The sequence below is a fragment of the Rhinoderma darwinii genome, chromosome 4 (genome assembly GCF_050947455.1).
Source record: "Rhinoderma darwinii isolate aRhiDar2 chromosome 4, aRhiDar2.hap1, whole genome shotgun sequence".
Classification (NCBI taxonomy): domain Eukaryota; kingdom Metazoa; phylum Chordata; class Amphibia; order Anura; family Rhinodermatidae; genus Rhinoderma; species Rhinoderma darwinii.
In genome coordinates, this window is record NC_134690.1 from 67,753,649 (window position 1) to 67,777,081 (window position 23,433).

Genomic DNA, 23,433 nt, shown 5'->3' on the forward strand with positions numbered 1-23,433 from the left:
CTGAGGCCAGCCCCACCACAGGTCTTTGTCCTGTGACTGTCCAGTCTGTTTTAATGTGCTGCTACTACTACTACCACCACCCCCCTTGCTGTCCGTTGGCTACCTCTACAACCACCAATACACCTCCACTGCCATCTGCTACAAGCAGGCCTGAGGCCAGCCCCACCACAGGCTTTGTCCTGTGACTGTCCAGTCTGTTTTAATGTGCTGCTACTATTACTACCACCACCCCCCTTGCTGTCCGTTGGCTACCTCTACTACCACCAATACACCTCCACTGCCGTCTGCTACAAGCAGGCCTGCCCCACCACAGGGCTTTGTACTGTGACTGTCCAGTCTGTTTTAATGTGCTGCTACTACTACTACCACCCTTGCTGTCCGTTGGCTACCTCTACAACCACCAATACACCTCCACTGCCGTCTGCTACAAGCAGGCCTGAGGCCAGCCCCACCACAGGTCTTTGTCCTGTGACTGTCCAGTCTGTTTTAATGTGCTACTACTACTACTACCACCACTCTTGCTGTCCGTTGGCTACCTCTACTACCACCAATACACCTCCACTGCCGTCTGCTACAAGCAGGCCTGCCCCACCACAGGGCTTTGTCCTGTGACTGTCATGTCTGTTTTAATGTGCTGCTACTACTACTACCACCACCCTTGCTGTCTGTTGGCTACCTCTACTACCACCAATACACCTCCACTGCCGTCTGCTACAAGCAGGCCTGCCCCACCACAGGGCTTTGTCCTCCTGTGACTGTCCAGTCTGTTTTAATGTGCTGCTACTACTACTACCACCCTTGCTGTCCGTTGGTTACCTCTACTACCACCAATACACCTCTACTGCCGTCTGCTACAAGCAGGCCTGCCCCACCACAGGGCTTTGTCCTGTGACTGTCCAGTCTGTTTTAATGTGCTCCTACTACTACTACCACCCTTGCTGTCCGTTGGCTACCTCTACTACTGCCGTCTGCTACAAGCAGGCCTGGAGGGCTTGTGAAAAGCCATTGCTTGTTGCTTTTACATCCATGTATGGATGAACCCCGGCAGGCATCTGCCAATAAAAAGGGTACATTTTTGGAGGGCTTGTGAAAAGCCATTGCTTGTTGCTTTTACATCCATGTATGGATGAACCCCGGCAGGCATCTGCCAATAAAAAGGGTACATTTTTGGAGGGCTTGTGAAAAGCCATTGCTTGTTGCTTTTACATCCATGTATGGATGAACCCCGGCAGGCATCTGCCAATAAAAAGGGTAAATGTTTTGAGGGCTTGTCAAAAGCCATTGCTTCTTCTTTTACCACCTTATATGTATGAACCCTGGCAGGCATCTGCCGCCAAAAATGGTTAATTTTTGTACCTTTTTTAACAATGCATTAAGCATACAACATGCACAAGTGCAGTGGTTTCTGTTAGTTATCACCATATCCCATCCGTTTTCCTATAGCCATACATGTTGGCGTAACTTTGACACTAACTTTGCCTTAAAGACAGCTCAAAAGTACTTGGATACACTCATGGGTGTTATACAGGGCTTCTAGGGCTTTTAAACAGTGTTATACACGATTTTTAGGGGCTTTCTTGAATTACAGGTTCGGTCAGAACTAGTTCGGTCCGAATCTAACTTTTTCATGAAATTCGGCGAACCAGCCAAACCGAACTTTTCATAAGTTCGGTCATCTCTATTTAGCATATACGTCGGGAGATTTTCTCAGAGTATATGTTAAACATAGGCAAATAAGATGTAAATGGGCATAGAACGACATTTGCAAGAAAAATGTAGCATTAAATGGTAGCCAATCAAATGCATGGAGGGTCCAGGTTCACCAGACTGGAAAACCAATTAAAGGGGTATTCCAGTTACAACAAGTTAACCCCTATCCGTAGGGTAATAGGTAACTTGCTGATCATTGGGTGTATGACAGCTCTGACCCACACCGTTTACGAGAACGGGGAGCCCGAAGTTGCCCGAACTCCAAGTTTGAACCCAGCGGCAGGTCGCTCATGCACACTGCCGCTCCATTCATTCTCTATGGCAGCGCCAGAATAAGCCGAACACTGCACTCGGCTATCTCCGGCACTGCCATAGAGAATGAATGGAGCAGCAATGCGCATGAGCGACCTGCCGCTCGGTTCAAACTTGCGGCTTGGGCAACTTCGTGCTCCTTGTTCTCGTAAACGTTGGGAGTCCGAGCTGTCGGACACCCACCAGTCAGCAAGTTACCCCCTACTGTATGGATAGGGGGTAAATTGTTGCAACTGGAATACTCCTTTAACTTACCTGTATGCAGTGGCGTAACTACCGCGGTAGCAGCCGCTATGGGGCCCACGGCTTGAGGAGGCCTGTGCCGCCAGCCGACACGCCCCCATATGCCCAATGGCGCCGCTAGCAGCTACTACAGGGCCCGCGCCACGCTGAGCCCTCTCATGCCCATAGGTGCTAGTGACTGCCAACTGCATACATTAGCGCTGAATGGCCGGGCATGCCCAACCATTCAGCACCTTACAACGATGCTGATTGGTGGGGAAAAATGACTTTCCCCGCCAATCAGAGCCTTTCAAAGCCGCTTCCGTGTTTGATAGGCGCTGATTGATGGGGCAAGTCATTCTGCCCCGCCAATCAGCGTCACTGAATGACGCGTCGTTCAGCTCAGAAGAGAGCAGGTCAGCATTGCCATCGGACTGCACGGGAACGGGATCATGTATGTACATTTTTTAGGTTTTTTTAAATAAACCTGTGAGTGGCATTATCTATAGTGGGGGCTCTATCTACAGGGGGGGTCGTCTATATGTGGGCCACTATATACATGGGGGGGTCTATATGTGGGGATGTGGGGCACTATCTACAGGGGTGGTCTATATGTGGGGATGTGGGGCACTATCTACAGGGGGGTCTATATGTGGGCCACTATATACATGGGGGTCTATATGTGGGCCACTATATACAGGGGGTCTATATGTGGGGATGTGGGCCACTATCTACAGGGGGAGTCTACATTTGGGGATGTGGGCCACTATATTCAGGGGGGTCTATATGTGGGCCACTATCTACAGGGGGGTCTATATGTGGGCCACTATATACAGGGGGAGCTATATGTGAGACACTATACAGGGGTGGGCTATAAGTAGAGCACTATCTATAGGGGAACTATTTTGTAGGGCACTTTCTATAGGGGTGTGCTATATGTGCGATACTATATACAGGGGTGGGTTACCTGTGGGGCACTAGATAGAGGGTGGCTATATTTAGGGCGCTGTCTACAGGGGTGGGCTATATGAGGGGCACTATATACAGGGGGAGCTATATGTGAGACACTATCTAACGAGGTGGGCTATATGTGGAGCACTATCTATAGGGGAAGCTATATGTAAGGCAGCACGGTGGCTCAGAGGTTAGCACTATTGCCTTGCAGCTCTGGAGTCCATGTGTGAGCACTATCTACAGGGGTTTCTATGTAAGGCACTATGTACAGAGGCTCTATGGGAGTCACTCTCTACAGGGGCTATATCTACAGGGCGCACGATGTGTGTGTGTGTGTGTGTGTGTGTGTGTGTGTGTGTGACTGTGTATGGTACTATTATAATCAGGGACACAGAGTATGGTGCTATTATAGTAAGAATTGTTGAGAATTTTAACTTCGTTTATAGGTGCAGAAATGTTTTAAAAGTGAGAAGCTGAAGACGTCTGAGCTGAAAATTGCAGAAATGGGTAGTGTCCGGGAGAAATCCATCATAGAGGTCTGGACCGGAGGGAGAAGAAAAGAACTAGAATCTGAGACGTCACCGGTGAGTCACTTAATGTAAATGTTTATTCTGCCTCTAATCAGTACTGTAGTCACTGTATGATCTGCAGCCAAATGATGGGCGGTATAATTTTTTTTAGTGAAACAGCATCTCCCAACATATACTTACCATTGTTCGGGCCATGCTGGGAGCTGTAGTTTCACGCCGTACAAACCTATACGGCAGGGGTTTCACTAAATTGAGCTGTATTTGTTCTGGTGTTGTATATATGTACTGATCTTGGTTCTGATGCTGTATGTAAGTACTGAGCTTTGTTCTGGTGCTGTATATACGTATGAGCTTTATTCTGGTGCTGTATATATGTAATGAGTTTGGTTCTGGGGATGTATATATGTACTGAGCTTGGTTCTAGTGCTGTATTTATGTACTGAGGTTGGTTCTGGTGCTGTATATATGTCAGAGCTTGGTTCTAGTGCTGTATATATGTCAAAGCTTGGTTCTGGGTCTGTAATTATATAGGATATATTTATAATAAGAAAATTGCAGGGCAGATGGAATTGTTATCAATTCATTGTATATTTAATGGGACTCTGTCAGATAGTTTTAACGCCTTGAACCGCCATCATGCGGTAATACATGACCTGACAATATTTCCAAAAATTCCCTTGTATGTTTTTTTCAGATCCAGCAAAATCTATAAAATTCACTTTTAAACCGGCGCACACTATATGCTAATTACTCATTAGAGGGTCATGGAGCGGTGCCGCTATCCTGAAGAGTCACATAGTCCTGCCTCCAAACCCACCTTTCCATGTTTGAGTGACATCTCCCTGGCTGATACAACTTTCTCGGATGCACCATTGTCTTGTGGCACTATACACAAGGGGGGGGGCTGTGTGGCACTATACATAAGGGGGAGCTGTGTGGCACTATACACATGGGGGAACTGTATGCCACTATTTACAACGGGGAGGGCTGTGGCGCAATCTACAGGGGGCTGAGTGTGGCGCAATCTACAGGGGTCTGTGTGTGATACTATCTACTGGAGGGGCTGTGGTGCACTATCTACTAAGGGTGCGCTGTGTGGCACTATATACAAGGGAGGGGGGCTGTGTAGCACTATATGCAGTGGGAGCTGTTTAGCCTTATATACAGTGGGGGCTTTATGGCAATATCTACAGGAGGGCTGATGGCACTATCTACAAGGGGGAGGTGGGGGCACTATCTACAAATGGAGTGTGACACTGTCTATAGGCGGGGCTATATAGCACTGTCTACAGGGGGGCTGTATGGCACATTCTACACGGGGCACTATTTATAAGGGGGGCTGCTTGTGGCACCCGGGGGATGGGCCCGGTCAAGTGTTTGCTATGGGGCCCAGTATTTCCTAGTTATGCCTCTGCCTGTATGCCTTTGACATACATTATAACATGCCATGTAAATATTACACTCATGACTTGAACCACCAACACCACTCTCTGAGCCATCATATGCGTGTGTATACGTGTGCTGTCGTTTGTATGCATTTCCTGAGAGTATACATTGCCTCATCAATATTCTTACAATTGTAAAGTTTTGCATATTAAAGGCTATATAGCAAATAAATGCGTAATGACGACTATACTGTAGACTGAGCGCCTGGGTTTGAAAATATATGAGCAAGTTTAATCAATGAAGCTGAATCTACAATACAGTACCTAAATCCAATTAAAAAGGTAGCACTTTGTCAAGGAGCAATTAGTCATTTACACCTAAGCGGAAGGTGCAAGGGAGAAGCATTATCTTGATATAAACTCATCTCATTTGCATTCCAAACGAGTTCTGATCTCATCCACGTTTCCATCATGTTTACCCTGCCAGGACTTCTCGCCGCAACTTCTCTCATGCCCTAACCTGCCCTGGATTGACTGGGAATAAATCTTTATGCTCACGAAATGTTAATTGGAAATGTAGCTCTTAGTTTCCCAGGTGCATCTGGATGAGCAGATTTGTTTATGTGGGATAAAGAGTATCAAGAATAACACAACAAAGGAAGAAAATAGCGAATGATTATGCAGACGAGGTGGAGGGAAGAGGTTAAGGACTAAATAAGCGCTAAATTATTTTGGTGTTTTGTTTAAGAACCATCATACATGCTACCGGCATTACACAGGGGATGGGATTAATCATGGCAATGGCTTTTATTCTGCAATCCAATAAATTCCATTAACATTAAGCAACAGAGAATCATAAAATGTGTTGTATTATATTGCGCTATAAATGAGCTAAGTAGTAAAATTTGGTGAGATTTTATTTTCCTTATGTGAAAGATGTTGTTGTTTTTATTTCTTACCATAATATGCTCTACATGACGCATATATTATATGTCGCAGTATATTCCCCTGCATTGGATAGTTAGATTGATATGTAGCAGAATATATCCTAGTTGTTATGAGGTACTGTATATAATGTACACTGATAAAATACACCGCTTCTGCTACATAAGAACAGCGGGTGCAAAACTGTATTTGAAACTGGGCCTCAAGAGCTGGGGGTCATGTTTTATATTCTATATGAACCCCATAATAGTATCATTAAGGCCACTTTCACACGGCAGTATGATCAGTAGCATCAGTATTTGTGAGCCAAAACTAGGAGTAGATTCAAAAGACTGAAAAAGGTACAAATTTTACCATTATACTTTTTATTTTTCACACCTAGTTTTAGCTTCCAAATACTGAAGCATAATATTATCAAAACACTGTGTGAATGAGGCCTAAAATTATAAAAAAAACAAACCCAAAAGGGTAATTATTTTTTTCAATTGTAGACGTTGACTTTATGTCTCATGTAAATACAGTTGTCATATTAGTCAGATCTCTTAGGTACATATTAAAGAGGCTCTGTCACCAGATTATAAGTGCCCTATCTCCTACATAATCTGATCGGCGCTGGAATGTAGATAACAGCAGTGGTTTTTATTTTGAAAAACTATCATTTTTGAGCGAGTTATGAGCAATTTTAGATTTAGTTTCTTAATGCCCAACTGGGTGTGTTTTTACTTTTGACCAAGTGGGTGTTGTAAAGAATTGTATGAGGCTGACCAATCAGTGACCAATCAGCGTCATACACTTCTCATTGTTCCAGCCCAGCATGATCCACAGCACAGTGAGATTGTGCAGTGAAAGAAGCTGGGCTGGAACAATGAGAAGTGTATGACGCTGATTGGTCACTGATTGGTCAGCCTCATACAATTCTTTACAACACCCACTTGGTCAAAAGTAAAAACACGCCCAGTTGGGCATTAAGAAACTAAATCTAAAATTGTTCCTAACTCGCTCAAAAATGATCGTTTTTCAAAATAAAAACCACTGCTGTTATCTACATTCCAGCGCCGATCAGATTATGTAGGAGATAGTGCACTTATAATCTGGTGACAGAGCCTCTTTAACCCCTAATGATGTAGCTGATTTTGGCTCTAAAGACCAGTACATTTTTTTCCCTTCTGCATTCGATGGGACTTAATTTTTTATTTTACTTTATCATCAATGAGGTCTTATTTTTTGCAGGAAGAGGGTAACATTTTTGGTAAATGGCAAACGTATGTAGCATTGAAATTACCCTGTGAGGAACATGTTTGCTTTTTCCCCATCATTCACCAATCATCTTCCATTTTACTTATATGGGGATCCAAAATTATATATATATATATATATATATATATATATATATATACTTGTAATATTTTGCATATGTAAATAGCATTTCTTTTTGTAATTTTTTTTTAAAATTGTGTTTATTAATCTTTTTTTTTCTTTATACACCTTAGGCTACATTCACACGACAGTGAAAAAAAATGGCCATTAAGAACTGATCAACTGTTAGTTTTTCATGGCCGTTTTGCATCAGTGTGTCTCTAAATTTAGATACATTTCCAATCCGTCTGTCCGTTTTTAATGGCCGTTTGTCATCTGTTTGCCATCCGTTTTTCATGGCCGTTAAAAAAAAGGATGGATTGCCACATTACATAATTATATACAAAAAGGAACTCCTATTGCAAATGGCGGTAAAGGGTTAGATGCTATTAGCGTAAAACATACTACCAAATTCGTATTTAAGGCACTCCTAAATAAGCATTTATATACAAAAGAGAGAAAGGAGCATGGAAGCCACGTAATTAAAAAGTGAAAAAAACTTTATTGAACAAAATTACATACACAGAAAAAGTTTGTATAAAAAGGTACAAATGGAAGGAGAAACTCTATACAGTTCCAGAATAACAGGAATGGCAGACTCAGTATTGCAAGTATAGGGGTATGGTGAATAATCTAGAGTAAGTATGGGGAATGAATTAAGGACGATGTATGAAAGGCACTAATAGACATATCCTAACATAAGTATACAGTAATGAGGATATGAGTGAGATATATTGCTAATACACACATGTTATTCAGAAAGAGTAGGAATAAACAGTCAGTCATAAATTGATACTTCAAATAGAATCCCCAATGGCTAGAAAAAACTTACCCATAGCGATATGTATGCAGGAGTCTGACAACCGTGTGGAAACCCCAACGCGCGTTTCGCGGTTGCTTCCTCAAGGGGTGTGTCCATTAGAAAAAACTTACCCATAGCGATATGTATGCAGGAGTCTGACAACCGTGTGGAAACCCCAACGCGCGCGGTAGCACAGTGCCCACATATAAAGTGCCCACATAGTGCCACAGTGCCTATTATAGATAGTGCCACAATGCCCACATAGTACCACAGTGCCCACATATAAAGGGGCATAGTGCCCAGATATAAAGTGCCTGTGAATACATAGTGCCACAGTGCTTATTGTAGATAGTACCACAGAGACCACATAGTGCCACAGTGCCCATGTAGATAGCGCCACAGTGTCCCCTGTAGATAGTGCCACAGTGCCCATATAGATAACGCCACGGGGTCCCCTTTAGATACTGCCACATACCCCATATAGCACCCCTCTGCAGACAGCATGACCCCTGTAAATAGCACCCCCCTTTATAGATAGCACCCCCCTTGTAGATACCACCCCCATCCCCTGTAGAGAGCGCCACTGAAGCTCATTGTAGGAGCGGAATCCCTTTGGCAGGGGATTACGACCATAGAGGAGCCCTTGACATATCTGTCCAAATATAGATAGTAAAGTCAGAAGAGCGGAATCCCCTGCCAGAGCGGGCCGGGGATTCCGCTCATAGACGGAGAACCTGACGTCTCTGTCCATATATGGACAGTGACATCAGAAGAACGGAATCCCCTGCCAGAGCAGGCCGGGGATTCCACTCCAGGTGTAACCCCTTGACATCACTGTCCATATATGGATATTGACGCCGGGGGCTTTTCCAGGAGTGGAATCCCCTGCCAGAGCAGGGTCTGGCTGCCGGGGATTCCACTCCTACAGGAGCTACAGTGGCGCTATCTACGGTATCTACGGGGTATGGGGGTTGTTACCTTCAGGCAGTCGGGTGCTATCTACATGGAGGTGTGCTATCTACAAGACTGGAGCCCCCGGCCAGAGATCTTGCGATGCTCTGGCCGGGGATTGCATTGTTGAAAGCCCAACATCACTGTCCATATATGGACAGTAAGGTCAAGGGCTTCACTGGGCTCAGTGCTCAAAGTAGCGCTGTGTGTGGGGAATCCTCGGCCAGGATCAGTTTTTACCGGCCGTTACAAGGATTGATTCCTAAAAAACGGTCTATAAAAACTGATCTATTGACCTCTATGGGAGCCTTGGTACCGTCAAAACTGCCAAAAATAGGACATGCCGTTAAAAAAAAGGATGGATTTCATTTGTCAGGTTTTTTTTTGTCCCAACCGCCTGAAACCACCACAGTGCCCATGTAGATAGTGCTACAATGTCCCTGTAGATAGTGCTACAGTACCCACTGTAGATAGTGCCACAGTGCCGACATATAAAGTGCCAGTGCACACATAGTGCCACAGTGCCCACATATAAATTGCCAGTGCACACATAGTGCCGCAGTGCCCACTATAGATAGTGCCCACATAGTACCACAGTGCCCGCATATAAATTGACATAGTGCCCACATATAAAGTGCCAGTACCCACATAGTGCCACAGTGCCCATTATAGATAGTACCACGGTGCCCACATATAAAGTTACATAGTGCCCACATATAGTGCCAGTGCCCACATAGAGTCACAGAGCCCACATAGTGCCATAGTGCCCATGGAGATAGTGTCACATTGTCCCCTGTAGATAGTGCCACAGTGCCCATGTAGATAGCGCTAGTGTCCCCTTTAGATCTCACCACACCCCCCATATAGCACCACCGCCCTGTAGATAGCACACCCCCTGTAGATACCACCCCCTCCCTTGTAGATTGCGCCGCTGTAGCTAACTGTAGGAGCGGAATCCCTCTGGCCAGGATTCCGCCTATAGAGGAGGCCCTGACGTCTCTATCCATATATGGACAGTGATGTCAGGAGAGCAGTATCCCCTGCAAGTGCGGGCCAGAGATTCTGCTCATAGACGGAGCCCCTGACGTCTCTGTCCATATATGGACAGTGACATCAGGAGAGCGGAATCACCTTCCAGAGCGGGCCGGGGATTCTGCTCCAGGAGTAACCCCTTGACGTCACTGTCCATACATGGATAGTGGCGCCGGGTGCTTCTCCAGGAGTGGAATCCACTGCCAGAGTGGGGTCTGGCTGCCAGGGATTCCGCTCCTACAGGAGCTACAGTGGCGCTATCTACGGTATCTATGGGGGATGGGGGGTTGCTACCTTGAGGCAGTCAGGTGCTATCTACATGGAGGGGTGCTATCTACAAGACTGGAGTCCCCGGCCAGAGATCTTGCAATGCTCTGGCCGGGGATTCCATTGTTGAAAGCCCTGACTTCACTGTCCTTATATGGACAGTAATGTCAATGGCTTCCCCGGGCTCAGCGTTTAAAGTAGTGCTGTGTGCGGGGAGTCCTCCACCAGGATCAGATTTTACTGGCCCTTACAAGAACAGTTTCCTGAAAAACGGCCAGTAAAAACTGATCCACTGACTTCCTCGGCCGTCTGGCCGTGAAAACGGCCAAAAACAGGACATGTTAAAAAAACGGCCATGTGAATGCACCCATAGAACTTGTTCTGAAAATGGCCGTGTGATGTTTTTCACTGTCGTGTGAATGTTATTATTATTATTATTATTATTATTATATTATTATTATTATTATTATTATTCATTGTCAGGGGACAGAGCACATAAAGGAGGGGGGAAGCATAAGGGGCTTTATTAGTTACCATTTGAGCCACTTTTTTACCGCAATTTAACCATGATTTCAATGCGATTTTACTGCAGGAGGGCAAGGATATGTGTGAAGGACAACTCTATTTTATGTTTTAATACTTTATTCTTTCTCCCATCAGTCAGTGTGCGCATGGAGAAGCTGCTGCTATATTGAACTTTTGCTCCTGTTAAGGGAATAGCTCGGGATAATAAGTAGGGGTGTTGAATTACCCATTAGAACACCCGTTTTCCTATACCTTATTAATACTGCATTTTAGAGGGAATTCCATATGATTGTTTCAAATCATAAAGACACTATTGTAAAGAACCTGGTTCAGTGGTGGATTTTTAGAATCTTGAGCCCTGGGCTGTACATAAGTTATGGGCCCTCATCCCACACATTAGATGTATGTTGGCTAAACCAGATGATTTTGGCATGACTGACATCTATCTAATGTGTATGGGGGTGTCCTGACTCTCTCCCGACAACAAATGCTGAGAGAATTAAGGGGCAAGCATGTTGGATTTTAACATGCCAGGTCCTTATGTTCTCACGGAAGATTTGTTTTGCCCACTCCTCCAAAAAAATATAGACATAAAATAACATTATTATCACATGACAAGCTGAGAAGTGAATACAGTACAGTTAAGTCCAGTGACTCACAGGTGGCGTCTTCATTGATTGGAGTTGTTCACTTTCCTCTTTCTTCTTCATCTGGCCAAGACCACCACAATGACTTCTCCAGGCCACAACTTGTCTCTGCAAAATTTCACATGCAGATATCCTTGGTTCCTCTCTTTTCCAGCACCCTCCCCACCTATGCCAACCCTCTACAAAAACTCGCCAACCGTTACGCCACAACGGTAATAATGCTTCTTTTTTGTCCCCACTCAGTACTATCGACCCTTTTATGACCGCACTCAGTAATATTGCCCCCTTTTATGACCTCACTCTGTCCTTTTATTCCCCCCTACAACAGTGTCCCTCTGTTAATAGTGGTCCCTTTGTGCTCCTGAAAAGTAAAAAAAACTTGTACTCACCTAACCTTGTTCAGCCATTCCCATGATCTCTAGACTGTGGCCAAGTAACTTTATTAGGACTATGAACATTCCTGTGAGTATAGTAACATATTCAAAGCAAAATAAATGTTATTATTATGACAGATTATCATTATTTTGAAGGGATCAAGAACATTGCAGTACATATGTGGTAATTTGCAGGCATCACTAACACCTGCATATCCCATGCAAGCTATTGTCATCAATCTCATAAGAGGAGCGTGCCATCTCCAGCCACTTATCTACATAGTGCAGAGGAATGAGATTAATTCTGCAGCCTCTTACATGTGGTGTCTATAAGGCTACCTCTTTTAGTGAAGATCTGACCTTGACCTTGAAGTAACAAGGCTGCGTGTTCAATCTTTATTGTTTCCTTCTAGAAGATGAAACTCTGTCCTGTTCATGTAATGATCACACAGGTGCATGGCTCCTTGCATTAGACAGCTATGATAAATTGTACTATATCTGAAACGAGCCAAGCACCTGTCTGTCCATCACATCACCAGCATGGATTCAATGACAACAAGCGGAGATATTTAAAACTATGAATAATTATTTATTATTAACAATAATGCACAAAGTATATTAGAAAACTGCATTTTTTTTCTCAAAGTCCAATGAAAAGCTTGCATTCGTTTGCATTCTTAATTTGGTTATCTTTCCTTCTAAAAATTCTTGAAAAGCTAAGTCTCACACTATACTGGCAGCACTTCCTTGTGAATTATGGACGCACAGCTGTAATATATGGATGTGTTTTAGCAAGCGGGATCTCTCAGCATTAATACTTGTTTACGTAGCGTCAGGTGTCAACCCTTGAAATAATGTCCAGCTAATAGATTGTGTAAAAGCTCAGCGTAAACACAAAATGTATCAGTAAAGCCATTTAAATTCTTTACTACAAAACCCATGAACCTGTGGGAAATCAATGAATTAGCCACAAATTATCACACAAGTGCTCAATCATTTGAGAATAGGCGCAGGATGGAAATCATGGCTGTAACCTCCAATATTTCAGACGATTCTGCCATTAATGTTGCTTCTGTTTGAATATTTGCTCACTCTAGAACCACATGGGCAATATCAGATTTCATTCCACTTTAATACGGTAAAAGGTATTGATCGGTTTGGTGCCTTTTTTGATATTATGATTTTTTAAGGACAAAAACACAATGCAAGCGTAAAAGAGAGGCCAATAGCAATGTCAAACAGAGATAACCGTTGTATTTATTAAAGGGTTTGTATGAGATTAGAAATAAAGATCTGCTTTTTTTCTAGAAACAACCCCACTGTTGTCCATGGTCTGGGTCTGGTATTTCCCCCACTGAAGTAAGTGGAGCTAAGTTGCAATACCAGATGCAGCCCAGAGACAGCAGCGGCGATGTTTAGGTGAAAAAAGCAAACCTAATTTTTTAATCTCAAACAACCACTTTAGAAACCTGAGAATATGCTTAAATATTAAGTTGAAATAATATATTTTTGTAGGGAATCTAGATATAATTAACATTGTATGTCTATCTTAAAATGTTATGGCACATTGCTAGCATGTAATTGGTGAAAGTCCAACTCATGGAACTGCCGTCATTCCAAAGAATAAAGAGACTGAGGTATTTTTTAAAAAATTCCCCAGCACAGCAGTATTCTTGTCCACCCGACATGCAGGGAACTTCAAGTGAGAGCAATGCTGTGCAGGGAAAAAACTAGCGCTACAGCCCCGTTCATTCCCGAAGATCGGTGGGGTTCCCAGCAGTCGGACTTTATCGGTATGGAAGTGTTGGCATAGCCTAGGTGGGAGAACTGCTTTGAGCAAATAAAACAAGTCATTGTATTTTTCTGCCCAAGAACTGCAACATTCACCAGTTGTATCATACCAAGGTTTAAATATATTTTTTGTATTATTTTTTGGTCTACCTCAGTCTTGTGTTTCCTCTAATTTAGACATGCCTGAAATAGGAAAACCACCGCTGACAATTGCAATGTAGTGTCAACCTTACGTTCCTGTCATAATTTTGAGTTCTGCAGCATTGTTCTTTCTATCTTAACATAGACTGAAACACTGGCTGGTGCAATGTATTGAAATGTGCTGCTATTTTCCTTGTAAATATTTTAAAGTGCCTAAAGGTCTTTCCACAAGACTTTTCAAGCTGTTCTGTTTTTCCCCCAAATCCTATCTTTTTTACATTCTGGTAAACTCCTTCTCCCCATCTGTGAATGAGTACCTGCAACAATAACTGTGCTGGTTATTCCCCCATAAAAGCCCCATACTGTGTATGTACATATAGAGTGGTAAGAGGAAAATATAATGTATGCATGTGACATAGGGCTAGGGGATTTTTATTATTGACACAAATTCAAGTTCTAAATGATCTGAATGGTAGTTACGGAAACAGTGTAGCTCGCATGCTACACTGTTTTTGTAACTGCCATTCACTACTATGGGTCTTACGGAAACAGCGTTGCTCAGTGAGCTACGCTGTTTTCTTCTTCATGGTTGGGAATCGAATGCGTTAGCCGGAACACAGAGAGGTGGAACAGGGTTTAGGGAGCCACATTCTAGAGATAGGTGCGGGTCCTAGAGGTGGAACCAGCATCTATCTGACATTTATCGCATATGCTGTGGATATGCTCTAGAGTCCAGTGGTGGCGTGCTTTACCGCACTCTAGCTGATCCTTGGCATTAAGCATGATGATCTTAGGTATGACAATGGAAACCCACTTCATGAAACTCCTGACATACAGTTCTTGATGTCACTTCCAGGGGCAGTTTGGATATCTGTACTGCAAAAGAGGATATGAGCACTCGATAGCTTCGCTCTGTGAGTTTGCGTGGTCTACTGCTTCATGGCTGAGCTGTTGTTACTCCTAAATACTCCCACTTCACAATAATAGCACTTACAGGTGACTGGGGCAGATCTAGCAGATCAGAAATTTAGTGAACTCATTTGAGTTAAATGTGGCATCCCACGGCAGTTCCACATGTAAATTCACTGTTTTTCTTTATGACACATACTACTAGCAAGGTTTGTCTATGGAGATTGCATGGCTATGTGCTTGATTTTATGCACCTGTTTGCAATGGGTGGGACTGAAATACCTGATCCCAATAATTAAAATATGTCCACATATTTTTGGCTATACAGCGTACTTTGTGGATATTTGATTGCTTTGTACTGTGACAAATTTGACCTTTCTTTATAAGACAAGTAAATAAGAAAAAGGGAGACTTGAGAATGCCCAGGGGGCTTAGGATGTGTCTGTACTGCGGATACAGGATAAGTTAGACCTCTTTAGTAAAGAATGCAATGTGATAATTATTAAAAACATAAAATTCACATTAAAGTATCCTCATGGCAGAGTCTTAAATTATGTATTGCCTGAAGGGTTTTATACAAAGTGTAAATGAGCTGCTTTGCTGTCCGATAAGTTAAAGCCATTTAATGAAGAATGGAATAGTCATGGTCACTACTTGTATTAATAAACAGATTAATTAAAAAAAAATAATCAACTGCTTTTCATTACTTTCTATCATGTGGGGCAGAACTAATCTTACCGCTTTTTGAAGAGCCCATACAAGCTGTTATTATGTCTTCTTAGACCTCACGCCTCAAATTCCACATATCTGCTCAAAAAATAGCAGGCTCTGACATTGCCTGAGTAGGTCCTATACTGAGACGTATATATAACATCGATAAAGAAATATAATAAGTATAGCTTTTGATAATAGTCAATTGCCATTATGATACGCTTATGCTACATTCAGGGCCGGCCTTAGGGGTGTGTGACCTGGGCGCATCACTCCAGCAGGTAAAAGGGGGAGCTGCGCTATCTCCCTTCCCTTGCTTGTTTCAGAAGTGCCCGGGCCCGGCAACTCAGCAGTCGCCTTTTCGCCCGGGCGCTTCTTCCTAGTGGCCGTCGCTACCGCTGTAGCAGCCATGGCGGCTGCTAGTGGCGACACTGGGCATAAGGGCGGTGGCACCGCTAGCAGCCACTGCTGCTGCTGCTACAGCGGTAGCGACGGCACTATAGCAGAGCAGGAAAGTATCTCCCTGCTCTGCAATCTACTAGCGCCACTGTAGCTCCCTGAAGGAGCGGAATCCCTGTGTGGCCGGGAATTCTGCTCCTGGAGCGCTCCCTGATGTCTCTGTCCATATATGGACAGTGACATCAGGGGAAACTCCTGCAGCGGAAGGAATCCCCGTCCACAGCGTTGCAGATGCTGTGACCGGGGATTCTACTCCAGGAGAAGCCAATGACGTCATTGTCCATAAATGGACACAGACGACAGGAGCTTCTCCTGGAGTGGAATCCCCGGTTACAGCATCGGCAACGCTGTGGACGGGGGTTCTGCTTCAGGAGTTTCCCCTGATGTCACTGTCCATATATGGAGAGAGACATCAAGGTGCGCTCCAGGAGAGGAATCCCCGCCAACACGGGGATTTCGCTCCTTCAGGGAGCTACAGTGGCGCTACCTACAAGGGGGCTGTGTGGCACTACCTACAAGGGGGCTGTGTGCCACTACCTACCAGGGGGCTGTGTGGCACTACCTACCAGGGGGCTGTGGGCTGTGTGGCACTACCATCCAGGGGGCTGTGGGCACTACCAACCAGGGAGCTGTGGGCTGTGTGGCACTACCAACCAGGGGGCTGTGTGGCGCTACCAACCAGGGGGCTGTGTGGAGCTCCCTACCAGGGGCTGTGTGGCGCTCTCTACAGGGGGCTGTGTGGCACTATCTACAAGGGGCTGTCTGGCGCTATCTACAAGGGGGCAGTGTGGCACTATCTACAAGGGGGCTGTGTGGTGCTATCTACAAGGGGGCTGTTTGGCACTACCTACAGGGAGGCTGTGTGGCACTATCTACAAGGGAGCTGTGTGGCGCTAACTACAAGGTGGCTGTGTGGCGCTACCTACAAGGGGGCTGTGTTGCACTACCTACAAGGGGGCTGTGTGGTGCTACCTACAAGGGGGCTGTCTGGCGTTACATACAAGGGGGCTGTCTGGCGCTACCTACAAGGGGCTGTGTGGCATAATACTGTGGTCACAATTAGAAGACAAAATACTGTGTCCTTGAAGGGGTTTTAATATATTATATTATTAAATATTATTATTATACTGTATGGGGGCACTAAAGGGGCATTATCATTTTTTTATAGGGCATTTTTTTAAATAATGGGGGTGGGGCGCCGAAAGATCATTTTTCACGGGGCGCCATCTATCCTAAGGCCGGCCCTGCATACAGTATATGCGTACTCTGGCTATGTATACTTTGCCTCTGAAATTTATTTTATATAGGGTTAGGGTTTGTTCTAAAACAGTATTCTCTGAATATCAGTCTGTTGGCCTACTCATTCAAGACTGTTCTGAGATAGGACTGCCAAGTTTACTGGTGACAGACATGATATTCAAACACCATAAAGCTGGTACCTAGAATGACGTGTTATTAGTGCGCATTTCTTGTGTGGTCAATAACTTGTAAGGCGGTTCCTTGATGGCAGTTATCCAGAAAATACCTTTAAAAGGTTAATTTAAATATGAACCTTCAGGTCTTGTGTCTAAACTTTTGAGAAGAACTCCATGGCCATGTCTCTATTATTTTCTTACTTCTCTATCTTTCTCTCATTATTGTAACTTTTCTTTCTTAATAAAGCTTTCATTTAATTTCACAGTGAGATGAGAGTTTGTTTAAAATTTCCTTATCAACATTAAGATAGGTATGCAATCAGAGGCATAACTGCAGGCGGTGTAGAGGTTGCAGTCACAACCGGGCCCCAGAGACTGAAGGGGCATAAAAGGCTCCTATGTCAATATAAGGAGACTAGTAATATGAATCATGGGTGATAGTTGGGGGGCCATGTTACAGATGTTTACGGAAATCCACCTGCATAGATATAATGTTACATTATACAATTCTGGTAAACTGCAGCCACCACTAGGGCGAGGTCAGATGCTTACAGCATAAAATCTCAATAATAAAACAGTATTTTAAAACTTACTTTGAAAAATGGGGTTTTCCACAGAAGCATGGTGTCTAAATTTAATCCAGAAACTCCTGTGTCTCAGGCAGTAGCTCTTTTCATTGAGCCATCTGAAATGCAAGTCAGCTCCAATGCATAATCTGTTTCTGTGGTCTACTTTCTCTTGACTTATGCTTGCCTTGATTACCTTTACCCCGGTGGCTTGGTATAAAAGTTTGCCCCTACACTTCCTGATTGCCAGACTATTGAGCTGCCTGCCTGTAGTCTAGTTCCTTTCTGTCTCTCTACAACTGTTGCTGCTCATTTGTGTATCAAACTTGGATTGTTTCCTGACCACAACTCTGCCTTATGCTACAAACTGTTGAAGCTTATCAGTGTCCCGAACTTGGATTGTTACCTGACCACATGTCTGCCTCATGTAACAACTTGTTGCTGCTTATCTGCGTACTGAACCTGAAATGTTAATCGATTACTCTTGCTATAATCACCCTCCATTCACAAACTGGACTCTGAATCTGCTACAGAGTAAAATAGGCCTTTAATGCAAAAATTAAAATTAGAGTCCCACTTTATGGTTAAGGCAGCCGCAGTATGTCATCATGTGACACTGGATTTAACCCTGTACTTACTGTCACGTTGGGTTTGTGCACCCATTGGGCCGTACCGCCTTGGCGGTATGGGAGCTGACCAACAGGGCATAGGTTAAAGTCTATTGTTCGTATAGGGTACCTGTGGCAGCTCGGACAGTAGCAAGGCAGGCTGGCAATAGGCAGCATGTAGACGTCAGCCATGGTTAAGCAGGACAGGCGTGGTATACAGCACGATTTCAGTTCAGCACAGCACTTGACCAGGATAGCACGGAATACAGGAGCAGGGAACACTAGGAACTGGGAAACACTAGGAGACCATTTTCATAGACAAACTTAGGGTACAACAAGAATTCTCAGGCGTGGGAGGAAGGGGCTGAGCCCTCCTTATAGTCCAGGGTGCTAAGGGCTAATTAATCATGAAAGTCCGGTGCCGAGGTGAGAGGAAGTGAGCACTGGCATCTCCTGAGGAGGAAACTGGGGCCAGCACTCGCAGATCCATGGCTGCGAGCGTCAGGAGGTGAGTGAGACCAGAGCGAGAGATAAACTTCTTCAGAAGGGTAGGAGCATTGAGGTTCTCCTTTGGCTCCCAGGACTTCTCTTCAGGACCAAACCCCCTCCAATCCACCAAATAAAAAGTCTTTCGTCTTACTTTCTTGGTGTCCAAGATCTCCTTAACTTCGAAGGTTTCTGAAGGGCCGCTGGAGGCAAACGCAGGGCTAGGAGTCTTGGTAAAGCGGTTCAGAACCACCAGTTTCAGGAGGGAGACATGGAAGGAGTTGGGAATCTTGAGGGTAGGAGGCAGCCGAAGCTTGTAGGCGACAGGGTTGATCTGCTGCAGGATCTCGAAGGGTCTGAGGAACCTGGGAGCAAATTTGTAAGAAGGCACCCTCAGTTGGATAATCCTGGAGTACAGCCAGACCTTCGTGCCAGGGAGAATCTGGGACGGTTCTCTTCTCCTTGTGTCCACCTTCCGTTTCATGCGGTTGACCGCCAGCAGGATGGAGGATTGAGTCTGCTGCCAGATTTGCAAAAATTCCCTAAAAGCAGTGTCAACAGCTCGTACCTCGGACTTATCAAGCACCTGAAGAGGAATTTTGTGGGTGTTGGCCATAGAAAATAAAGAACGGTGTCTTCCTTGTGGACTCGCTGGCATGATTATTGTTAGAAAATTCAACCCATGGGAGCAACTGCACCCAGTCATCATGCTGCTTGGAGATGAAATGGCGTAGGTAGTTCTCCAAGATCTGATTGATCCTCTTGACCTGACCATTGGACTGAGGATGGTAGGCTGAGGAAAAGTCCAACTTTACACCTATGAGTCCGCAGAGGGCTCTCCAGAACTTCGAGGTGAACTGAAACCCCCGATCAGACACAATATGCTGCAGCAAGCCCTGCAGGCGGAAGATGTGTTGGATAGAAAGGTCCATGGCCTGAGCGTACTGTCACGTTGGGTTCATGGACCCACTGGGCCGTACCGCCTTGGCGGTATGGCAGCTGGCCAAAAGGGCGCAGGTTACAGTCTATAGTTCGTATAGGGTACCTGTGGCAGCTCGGACAGTAGCAAGGCAGGCTCGGCTGAGACTAGGCAGCAGGTATGTGTCAGGCGTGGTGAAGCAGGACAGGCGTGGTAAACAGCACAGCACGACTTCAGCTCAGCACGGCACTTGACCAGGATAGCACGGGATACAGGATACAGGATACAGGACCAGGGAACACTGGGAACTGGGAAACACTAGGAGACCCTACGGGAAATGGCCGAGGTGAGCGGAAGTGAGCACTGATGTCTCCTGAGGAGGAGACTGGGGCCAGCACTCGCAGATTCATGGCTGCGGGCGTCAGGACGTGAGTGAGCCTGACGGCCCACGGCCATGGGCATGACACTTACTATCCATTCTATGGAGTTACTCTCTGTCCGGGTTATCCACCCATGGGGAAAGAGGATAGTGCCAGCATAAGCTTTGTCCATTCAAGGACCCCATAGCAGCCACCTGTGTCAAAAGTATGCCCTAGAATACTTGTCTCTGATGGAAATATATATATGCAAAAAATACATATTAAATATAACATATCTTTTAGCTCACACAATACATTACCATTTTTTAATTGGAACGCTTGAACAAATGATGTGTAGATTTTGCTGTTACAGATCTGTTTTGTGTTATAGGTGTTCTTTTGATTCCCCCTCAGAACAACCACTTAATGTGTCCAGTGCCAGTAAACATGCATGCCCAGGAGCTATATCCCATTACCTAGATACACTTGTACATGGATGGCAGTGATTCCTGCTATTGTGCAGGCCAGCCAATAAGTATTGACACACAAGAAATGGCTTCTTCTTGTCATGGTGCGGGGTGTGGACCCACTGGGCCGTACCGCGTAGCGGGGTAGCAGCTGGCCAACAAGGTAAAAAACAATGTCTATAGTTCTGAACGGGTACCTGAGGCAATGTAGACAGTGGCAGGGGCACAACTTGACTTTCACAGCAGGTGACACCGCGGATGCAGCGGAAGACACGACTTGACTTTCGCAGCAGGTGACGCCGCGGATGCAGTGGGAAGACACCACTTGACTTTCACAGCAGGTACGATAGCACGGGATACAGGGTACAGGCAGCAGGAACGGGTAACACTTGGAACTGGAAAACACTGGGAGACCTTTAGCAAGACAAACTAGGGTATACAACAACGCTCAGGCAAGGAACCAGTGGGCAGGGCCCCTTATTATAGTCCAGCAGCCATTTGGGCTGATAATTGATGTAAGGCAGCTGGATGCGTACTGGCCCTTTAAGGCCATGCACGCGCGGGCGCACGCGCACGCCCTGCGGGACACAGTCCGAGGAGAGAGTGCCGGCGTCTCCCAGGAGGGAGCACACGCCGAGAAGAGAGACGTCCATGGCCGGGATCGTCAAGGGGTAAGTCAGAACGACGACCCCCGGCCATAGACATAACACTTCTCATTGCCGCTGAACACATAAGGTGGGCGTTCCGAAAGGGAATCAAAAGAATACCGGGGGGCACCATAGTAAACATGTAACAGCAATATCTAGACACAGGAGTGTTTAACCCCAATCCGCACCACAATGTACTATTGAGTCGTGGTGGGGGAGGTGGTGTTTGGAGCGGGCTCACCTGCTGAGCCCTCTCTGAACGAAATGGGTGTCAGCTGTGTATTACATCTGACACCTGGGAATAAAGGCCAGGAACAGCAATCGTGCTGTTCCTGCCCATTTAACCCCTTAGATTCTGTGATCGCAGCATCTAAGATGTAAAAAAGAGGGGACAGTTCTTCGACCCCCCGCAAAGCAATCTTGGGGTGCCGATGGTTGTCATGGCAGTCCAGGGTCCTAATGAAGACCCCGAGAGTTGCCATTCTCCATTTCCTGTTAAGCGCTGTCTTAACAGAAGCCTGTAAAAATGACACTATACTGCAATACATTAGTGTTGCAGTGTATTGTTCCAGCGAGCCAACGATCGCTGGTTCAAGTCCCATTGGGAGACTAATAAAATCTGTAAAAAAAAAAGTTTAATAAAGCTTTTAGTAGTGTCAAAATAAATATATATATATATATATATATATATATATATATATTAAAGGTGGAAAAAAAAAACTTTTCACATTTTCCTCTAAAGTAATGTAAAAATGAAAAAAAAAATTGGTATCACCGCATCTGTAAAAGTCCGAACTATCAAAATATACCATTATTTAACCCGCACGGTGAACGACGTAAGAAATTAAAAATGTAAACGCCAGAATCGCTGTTTTTTGGTCACTGCATATCCCACAAAAAAATAAATAAAAAGTGATCAAAAAGTCTCATGTATCCCAAAATGATACTGTAAGAAACTACATTTCGCCCCGAAAAAAATAAGCCCTCATACTGCTCAATCGCCGGAAATGTAAAAAGTTATGGCTCTCAGAATGTGGCGACAAAACACAAATTTTATTTTTAACAATTAGTTTCTTCCTTGTAAAAGTAGTAAAACATAAAAAAACAATATAAATTTATTATCACCATAATCGTATTGACCGGTAGAATAAAGTTAACATATCATTTTACCGTATGGTGAAAACCATAAAAACAAAATCCCTCAAAAGAATGAGGAATCACAGTTATTTCCTTATTCCACTCCACAAATAATTTCTTTACATATTCCTAATACATTATATGGTGCAATAAATAGTGCCATGAAAAACTACAACTCGTCCCGCAAAAAACAAGCCCTCATATGGATTTATCGACGAAAAAATGAAAAAGTTACGGTTTTTGGAAGGTGGGGAGGAAAAAATTAAAATGAAAATCCAGAAAATGGCTGTGACTAGAAGGGGTTAAAAAAATTAAATATAATAACAAATAAATAAAAAATAACATTTTGTGTGATCCAACAGAGAAATTTTATATTCGATTGTGGTGAAAACCCTTTGATATTCCGAAATACAGTATAGCTACAGAAACGTTAATTCCATCGAAAGGAATCTCTACAATTTGCTGGCTACTGTCATACAGTGTAAACTATTCAGGTATTTAGTGGTTTTGTATGTTATATATAAAAGAGTTTTATATTGCTACACAAAGGATGAGTTATTGGTTGGGGTGGAGGGATGACCGGGGTACCACTTCCAAATGAGATGCTGAAATGACAGAACACATATTAGACGTCTTTATAAAAGCTACCGTAATTATAAATTCAGCAATAAGTTTAATTAATAAACATGGCTTTTCCTGAGGGTTTCAAGTACATAAAAAGCAATCTGTCTCTTTTCTCAATCTACTTTACTGCATCCACCAAATCCATTACACTGCATCTCATTAAATGCGATAAAATCTATCAT